Genomic DNA, 9056 nt, shown 5'->3' with positions numbered 1-9056 from the left:
AGAGTTCTTAATCAAGAATATTCCAGCCTTTCTGCCAGGCCTTTGCTTGCCGCCCTTGCCTGTTAAGTTGAGCTCGCCTCTTTTGGAGCAACGCTGGCACTCCCTGGCTTTCTACAAGACTGATTTCTGCACTCAGCTGCGTTCCTCTGTTGTACTTCAAGGGATACCAGATGATTCGCGGGACCCTGCCTCTCAAGCAATGGATCATTCCCAGGATGAGTTCCTATTCACATCTGTCACACCCTCGCCCTTGGGGAAGAGACCACGGCAAGCTCGTCGCTCCAAGCGTGATGTTCAGATCGTTCAAAAGTTGACTGATTTTTCTGTCAGACGGATGACACGCAGCTGTGCAAAAAGGACTGGCATGAAGCCCACCTCTGCAATTCCTGTGAAGCCTACTCCTCTCCGTCGCCCCAAGGCCAAGAAGCTCAAGCTCGACGCGGATGCAGGCCAAGATACTCCTCTGCCACCTCCGACGCTGATCGCTACAATGCAGGCAATCGGTGATTCACTTGGCATCGCTCTGGATGATTTATCGGTGGAGAAGCTTATGGCTCCTCCTAAACAAGCTCCACAAGATGAGGGTTCTCATGATGAGTGATTTACAGAGTTATTTGCTGGGACCAGGGAAACATCTGGTCGTTTGTTCTTTTAGTTTTCTTTTGTCTTATGTCGCTCTGAACTTGTCTGATGTGGCTGTGTGTTACTCTGCGGAAGTTATACCTGAACTGTTAAGCAGCTCAGTAGGATTCTATTGTCTTATGTTAGTTATTTATGGAGACTACATCGTTTCGTAATTGGAATGTGCTGTGTTGGAATGTACGTGGTCTGAATTCTGATGCTCGCCAGCATGATATTAGAGCTAAGATCGAGGAGAGCCACTGCTCCATAATTTGTTTACAGGAAACTAAGTGTGAGCAGTTTGACATTAGGAAGATTCGATCCTTCTGCCCTAGGCATTTTGATCAGTTTGCTTTCTCTCCTTCTGTGGGTGCCTCTGGTGGAATTTTGGTCATTTGGAATTCTTCTGTCTTTGAGGGGCAGCTAGTGGAGGTCCAACGCTTCAGTATTGTTGTTTCTTTCAAGTCTGTTCATAACTCAGAACGATGGACTCTGGTTTCAGTGTATGGGCCATGTGAGGGTCAACCTAGAGACGATTTTGTGAGTTGGTTATATCATCTAACTATCCCTCTGGATGAGAATTGGTTGCTCCTTGGTGATTTTAACTTCATTCGCTCTCTAGATAACAGAAATCTGCCAGGAGGTGATATAAATGACATCTTTCTCTTTAATGAAATTATTGGTCATCTTGGGCTTCTGGAACTGCCAATAAAGGGTAGAAGCTTTACTTGGTCCAATATGCAGCAAATCCCTCTCCTGGAACAGCTCGATTGGTTCTTCACAACCTCCGACTGGATCTCTCACTACCCTAATACAGTTGTCTTTCCTTTGGCTAAAACTGCATCGGATCACGTGCCATGTGTGGTTTCAATTGACACTAAAATCCCCAAGTCCAAGGTTTTTAGGTTTGAAAATTTCTGGGTGGAAATGCCAGGGTTTATGGAGTGTGTCATGAAATCTTGGGAGCCCCCTGTGTTTTCTGACCTCTCTGCATCTGCAGTTTTAACCAGGAAATTTAAACGCCTCAGGTATGATTTGAGAGTTTGGAGTAAAAACCTCTCTTACCTTAAGAAGTTAACTGTGGATTGCAGCAAGGTTATTCTCTATTTTGATAAGATGGAGGAGTTAAGACCACTCGTTAGAACTGAGTTCAATTTCAGAAAAATCGTCAAGCTTCATTATGAGCATTTGTTGAAACTCCACTATATTTATTGGAAGCAGAGGTGTACGATCAGGTATATCAAGGTGGGTGAGGAAAACTCCAAATTTTTCCATGCCATGGCATCTGAGCGCATGAGGAAAAACTCTATAGCTAGTCTGAAAACCCCGGGGATGGATGATCCCGTTTCAGATCATGATCAAATGGCGGGAATCCTCTGGGCTTCCTTCAAAAACCGAATGGGCCAGGCCCAGGACATCTCAATGGGCTACGATTTGGGCACACTCATTCAGACTGTCCCTGGTTTGGAGGAATTGTCGCTTCCCTTCTCTGATGCTGAGATTCAAAAGGTTTTGCAGGAGCTGCCAACCGATCGGGCACCAGGGCCTGATGGTTTTAATGGCATGTTTGTCAAGCGTTGTTGGCCGATCGTCGAGAAAGATTTCTTGAGTTTGATCAAAGACTTTTATGAAGGGAAAGTTTCTCTGGAAAATTTTAATGGATCTCTCATTACCCTCATCCCTAAGATGATATCTCCTGAGGGGCCAGATGATTTTAGGCCTATTTCTCTTACCAACACCTGCTTGAAGTTTCTAACCAAGTTGTTGGCTAATAGGTTGCAAAGGGTGATTTTGAATTGCATCCATAAAAACCAGCATGGCTTTCTCAAGGGTAGATCAATCCAGGACTGTCTGGCTTGGAGTTTTGAGTATATACATCAATGTAAACAGTCCAAGAGGCCTATTGTTATTCTGAAATTGGATTTTGCCAAGGCTTTTGATACAGTTAATCATGAGGTTATTTTGCTGATGCTCAAACACAAAGGTTTTGATGATAAATGGATTGGTTGGGTCAAAGAGATCCTTTCTACAGGGTCTTCTTCTGTGTTGCTCAATGGCATCCCTGGCAAGCAGTTCAAGTGCAAATGTGGGGTCAGACAAGGGGATCCTTTATCACCTCTTCTATTTGTAATAGCAGCTGACCTTTTACAATCTGCGGTTAATCAAATGCTGGCCCAGGGTATCTTATCACTCCCAATCCCCACGCATGACCAGGAGTTCCCTATTATACAGTATGTTGATGATACTGTTATCTTTCTGTCAGCCAGAGATGAGGAGCTGGTTGCTCTCAAGAACATGTTGCTTACCTTTCAGCAATCTACTGGTCTCAAGGTCAATTTTGCAAAGTCTTTAATGATCCCACTCAACCTTGAGGAAGGTGAAGCAATTAGGTTAGCTGCTGTGTTGGGCTGCAGGATTGGCCAACTCCCTTTTACTTATTTAGGGTTGCCCCTTGGAACCACTAGGCCCAGGATTGTTGATCTCATGCCTTTAGTGGACACTTTGGAGAGGCGTCTGACTGCTAGCTCATGTATGCTCAACCAAGGATCTCGTTTGCAGCTCCTAACTTTAGTCCTGACTTCTATGCCAATCTACTTTCTTTGTAGTTTGCAAATCCCACCTGGTATTATCAAGCAGTTGGACAGAATCTTCAGACAGTGCCTCTGGAGGGGGAGTACTGATGCTCCCAAGCAATCTTTGGCCGCTTGGGATTTAGTCTGTCGGCCAAAAGACAAAGGTGGTCTTGGGGTCATCAAGTTAAACATTCAAAACAAGGGTCTTCTGCTCAAGCATTTGCATAAATTTTATAATAAGGCTGACATACCCTGGGTGTCCCTCATCTGGAACAGTTATTATGCTGATGGTGTTCCACAAGCTACAACCCCAGTGGGCTCCTTTTGGTGGAGAGATATCCTCAAGCTCCATGATGCATACACAGCTATTGCCCCAGTGCACATCAACATGGGTGACTCTGCTCTGTTTTGGACTGATGTTTGGTTTATTGGTGGCTCTTCTAGACCTTTATGTTGGAGATTGCGAAGGTTATTTTCCTTTGTTAACAATGACAAGGTTTCAGTGCATGAATTCCTCATATCGCAGGATATTTTTACCATGTTCTTCTTGCCATTGTCTCATGAGGCTGCTCAGGAGTTGCAAGTGCTAGAAGCTTGGATCATGGCCTTGAACAGGGACACCAACATACTAGATGTTTGGGTTTGGCCGGGCAGATCTGGTAGTTTCTCAGCCAAGAGTTTCTACACCTTGATGCACTCACATTTGCCCACAATTCAACCGTGTAAATGGTTGTGGAAAAGCAGATGCACCATGAAGATCAAAGTCTTTGGATGGTTACTTTTCTTTGACAGGCTTAACACCAAGGACCTTCTGATCCGCAGGCACTGGAGATCCCCCCTGGATGATAATCTTTGTGTTATCTGTCATGAATTTTCATATGAGGATAGGCTGCATTTGTTCTTCAATTGTAATTTCAGTCGGAGGATTTGGAACTACCTTTCTATTGACTGGTCAAGAGGGACGGATATTCAGCAATGTATCCAACATGCTAGCTCAAGCTTCAGGCATCCTTTCTTCTTCGAAGTAATGTTGACGGCAGCATGGAATATTTGGATCCTCAGGAATGGCAGAACTTTTAGAGGGGAGAGAGCTACTTTTGCTGCTTGGCGGTCTAACTTTGTACATGATCTTTCACTCCTAACTCATAGGCTCAAGGATGATACCAGCATCAAGCTTAAAGCTTGGATAAATGCTTTAGTCTAATTAGTCCAGGTAGGTAGTTCTAGTCTTGTACCCTAGCTTTGTAGGCTAGTTTCTTAGCTCCTGTATATACTCCTACTATTCTTTTTTGTACAGTTGTTCGATTTCAATAAAGCGCTGTGGGGCTTTGCCTCACAGTAAATATTCAAAAAAAACATACGGGCGGGGTCTTGAACGCCTACTCGCGCATACGTACGGCCAGGGCTCGTGTACATGGCTGGGTCGGAACGGAGAAACTGCGTCGTCGTGTTCATCGGGAGGCAACGGAATGCGTCGTGTTCATCGGGAGGCAACGGAATACGTCGTGTTCATCAGGAGCCAACCGGCTTGGACGGAACAGCCGAGCGAAACGAGGCCTGGCGTACCGCAGAACGGAGGAAACGGCCTTGTGTTCGAACGGCCACGGTCGAAACGGGGTCCTGTCCATCGGGAGGGGTCTGGCGTACCGCAAAACGGAGGAAACGGACTTCTCTTGGACCTCCTACGGTCGAAACGGGGTCCTGTTGATCGGGAGGGGTGTGGCGTACCGCAAAACGGAGGAAACGAACTTGTGTTGGAGCGCTACGTTGAAACGGGGGTCCTGTTCATCGGGAGGGGTGTGGCGTACCGCAAAACGGGACTCCACGGGATACTGTTCATCTCCACCGTCGACTGCCTCCACGGGCTACTGTTCATCCACCGTCGACCTCCTCCAGCCTCCACCTGCGACTGTTCATCCACGGGTTCCTGTTCATCCAGCCTCCACCGCTCCTCCACCGGCTACTGTTCAACCAGCCCTCTTCACGGGGTCCTGTTCAACCACACCTCCACAGGCTACTGTTCATCCAGCCCTCCATCGGCTACTGTTCAACCAGCCCTCCACGGGGTCTTGTTCATCCAGCCCTCCACGGGGTCCTGTTCATCCATCCCCCAACCGGCTCGATCGATCGGGGGCCTGTTTATCCAGCGGCAACGGCCTCTACTACAACGGGGTCCTGTTCATCCAACCCCCCAGCGGGAACTGTTCAACCAAACCCCCCAACAACGCTCACTGTTCATCAAGAGGTAGCATCGATCGGCTTCAGTTAGCAGCAGTAGCGAAGGAATCGCTCGATCGGGTTCAGTTAACATCCATCGGTCGTTCGCTCGAGTTCAGTAACGCGTAGCCTGCAGTGCAATCGCTCGGGTTCAGTAGGCGAACGCCTCGCTCGGGTTCAGTTAGAGCCCAACGCCTCACACCCACGTGCGTACGTGTACGAGAGAAACGCGCATCGCTCGGCCCCCGACCACCCACCGTAACCGGGAACTCCCCGATATTTTCCTCGCCCTCGCTTCTACCATGTTTTTTTCCGTCATGGACGACCCGAAGAATGTCATGCAGCTGCGTCTTCAGCCCACCCAGGATGAAAAGCCCATTTTCTGTCATGATTTTTTGTCATAGAAGTAGGAGCCCACCACATCTATGATGATACCGGGTTTTTGTCACAATCATCGTCATAGAAGTGTCATAAGCATGACAGGAAAAAAATTCGTTCGGCCCAAAATGTCACGGATGTATCTTTTTTTTGTAGTGCATGTTCCTGGTTGTTCTACGCGTAGGAAAATTTTAATTTGCAGTCGACGCACCCTACCATAGAATCCAACACAGCCGCGTCGCCGCGACGCAGATCGGGGAAGGAAGCGCCCCGGCGCCATGGGTGACCCGCCTCACCTGATGGCGCGGGAGGGAAGAGGGCCTCCGCCGCCGCCATCAGCCACCCGGGGCTTCGCCCGGCGACCTCCTCTAGCGGCGGCGGAGGGAAGGGGGAGGATGGACGCGCCCGGTGGCGGGGCCTAGGGTTTCCACCCGAGGAGTGTACCATGTATGTTGCAAATGCATAACCGGGCAGCTCCACTGGACAAAGAAAAACAAAAAACTCTGTCTGCTCCTTGTTGCTGATGGATTATAGACGGGCTTAGGCCCATATAAGACAATAATACCTGGTTAATTTTTAAGGCCCATTTAGGTGCATGACAAGTGGGGGAAGTTTAGTACTCCCTCCGTCCGGAAATACTTGTCAAAAAATGAATTTATCTAGACATAGTTTAGTTCTAGATACATTCTTTTTTACTCATTTCGGCGACAAGTAATTTCAGACGGAGAGAGTACCATACTGCTAGTGGAGTGAGAGTGAGACCCCTTTATAAGGGCTGCTCTACCACATGTCATTGGGAGCTTGGGAATAGGAGTTGTATACGCGCGTTCTCCTTCTCCGCCGCCCACCTCGCCTCGTCACGACGCGCATGCGCCGCGGGTTGCCGGCGTTGGCCGGTGGAGTGACATAACTCAGTTCACTCACTCCCTCTTGCATAACCCTAACTGTCAATTACCCGGTTGGTCGGGAGAGCAGGTGCCTCCGGAACCCTATCGTGGCGCATTTTTTTAGCATTGGCAGACGAGGACCACCTTGTGGCTCACAGCAATGAACGTGTTCTGAGTTGGTGGTGTGTCTCCCACGGTAACGATTGCTCCTGAACAGGAGAATGCGTTTAGGGAGGCAACCACCATCTTTGTGGAAATCGTTCTTACTGTGATCGGAGACAAGCTGGTAGACGCGTATCTCCATATGTGTGTTGCCAAAAACTTGTGGGATGCGCTCGAAGCTAAGTTCGGCGCAACTGATGTTGGGAGCGAACTGTATGCTATGGAGCAGTTCGATGATTACAAAATGGTTGATAATCGTTCTGTATTGGACCAGGCCCATGAGATACAGTGGCATCACTAAGGAGTTGGAGCTCCTGAAGTGTGAGTTACAGTTTGTCGCGGGTTGCATTATTACAAAACTCTCTTCTGTATGAAGAAACTTCGCTACTTCTCTCAAGCACTTGAGACAAGAATTCTTGGTTAAGGATGTCATCAGTCATTTAAATATTGAACGGAACTCAACCGACAGGGCATAGAGTCTGCCCCAAGTGAGCCCAAATGTAACGACTACTCCTGGAGGTTCGTCGCCCCCAAACCAAGATAGATTTTGGACAAGAGATGAAGGTGAGTTCGCCTAACAAAAGAAGAAGTGAAGGTGCGTGACCGTCGTGTCTGATGCCTTCTTCAGAGCAGTGGTTCAAACACCTGCGCCACCGTCAAGAACTGCTGCTCAGTAAACTGTAGATTCGCCACTTTCAGATATGCCAGCAACAAACGGATGACCCGTTGTAGGATGGCTGACTGATGGATGGTGCCGACTGCCGACCATCGAGGATGTTGGACCCAGAAGCTGGGTCAGATGCCGAAGAAAAGTCCGGTAGCTGCGTGCCGCCAGAAGTATTGAAACCACGGAGAAGTTCCTACGCGGCAAATTTGACAAAATTGACCCGTGGACGAAATCAAATCACAAAATGAACTGTCCGTGAAACTATTTCACGCGGCTGACATTTTTATGTGACGCCCGACACGAAGGCGTCACACTACACTGTGCAACGCCTCACAGATATGCGCTACACGCCTGGCCAGCGTTGCACCTCAGACTGCCTGAAAATTGCTAAGTCATTGTGCAGAGCCTAAGAGCTAGGCGCTGTATTGTATAGTGTGGCGCCTAGCTTTCAGGCGCTGCACTAGTGGTTGCACTACAAAATGAAGCAATCTCTCAGGCACTGCACACTGACTTAGTAATTTTTGGATCACACGGGTGCGACGCTTATCTGTGAGGCGTTGCACAGTGTAGTGTGGCGCCTTCGTGTCGGGCGTCACACAAAAAGGTCAGCCGCGTGAAATAGTTTGACGGGCAGTTCATTCTGTGATTTGATTTCGTCCATAGGTCAAATTTGTCAATTTTGCCTTCCCACGCAGCCACTTGTGATGGTCCGTCAATTCTACAGTTCCAGCGCACGGGCAGTGAAAAAAATATATTTTTTCGAAACGAAGCAGTGGAAAAGATTCAATACCGTTGTCCCGGACTTGTCCTCCGTGTTCTCCTCCAGAGCAATTAAACACATTCAGCTACGCATCAAGGGGGAACGCCCGCGCTAGCCACGTCGGCGCTGGACCCGCGCGCTCACGCTCAAAGGGCTTGGCTGGATATCTCTCCCGCAGATAACGCCTGCCTAGGCTAAATTTGCGATGGATCCTTTCCTTCCCTGCGAAGGTAAAAACGGCTCGGGATTTGACCTCTCTCCCGCATAACCCTCTCCTTCCGTCTCCACCGCCACACCCCTCGGGTTTGAAGCCCACACACGCAACCTCTCTCCCATGTAACCGGCCGGCATGAGGGTCGCCAGCGGGAGAGCACGCAGCCCACCCCAACAGCAGCGGGGAGCTGGCCTGCCGCGCGCCGCCGGGGAGGCGACCCGGCGATCGGAGGAGAGGGGCCATGGCGCGGAAGCACGGCTGGCAGCTCCCGGCCCACACCCTGCAGGTCCGTCCGTCCGTCCGCCAGCTCCTCCCCCCCTCCCTTCCCCACCTTTCCCTTTCCTCCCACGCTGGCTCAGATCGGCGCGGCAGCTGGGACGGAGGCCGTACGCACCCTCGCCGATGGCGGCGTATTGATCCAGCTAAATCGGCAGGCGGCTTCCGGCGGAGGAGTCTTGTGGTGTTCGTGGAGGCTGCGAGGAGGTAGCGATGGGGATCGGCTACCGAGCGAGGGCAAGGGCGCCGATCTCCCATCTCCTGTTAGTATTCACTGGCGCGGCCACCATCGACTGGATCT

This window comes from Triticum aestivum, chromosome 3D (assembly GCF_018294505.1).
Source record: "Triticum aestivum cultivar Chinese Spring chromosome 3D, IWGSC CS RefSeq v2.1, whole genome shotgun sequence".
NCBI lineage: Eukaryota > Viridiplantae > Streptophyta > Magnoliopsida > Poales > Poaceae > Triticum > Triticum aestivum.
Note: the sequence above shows the minus strand (reverse complement) of the source record.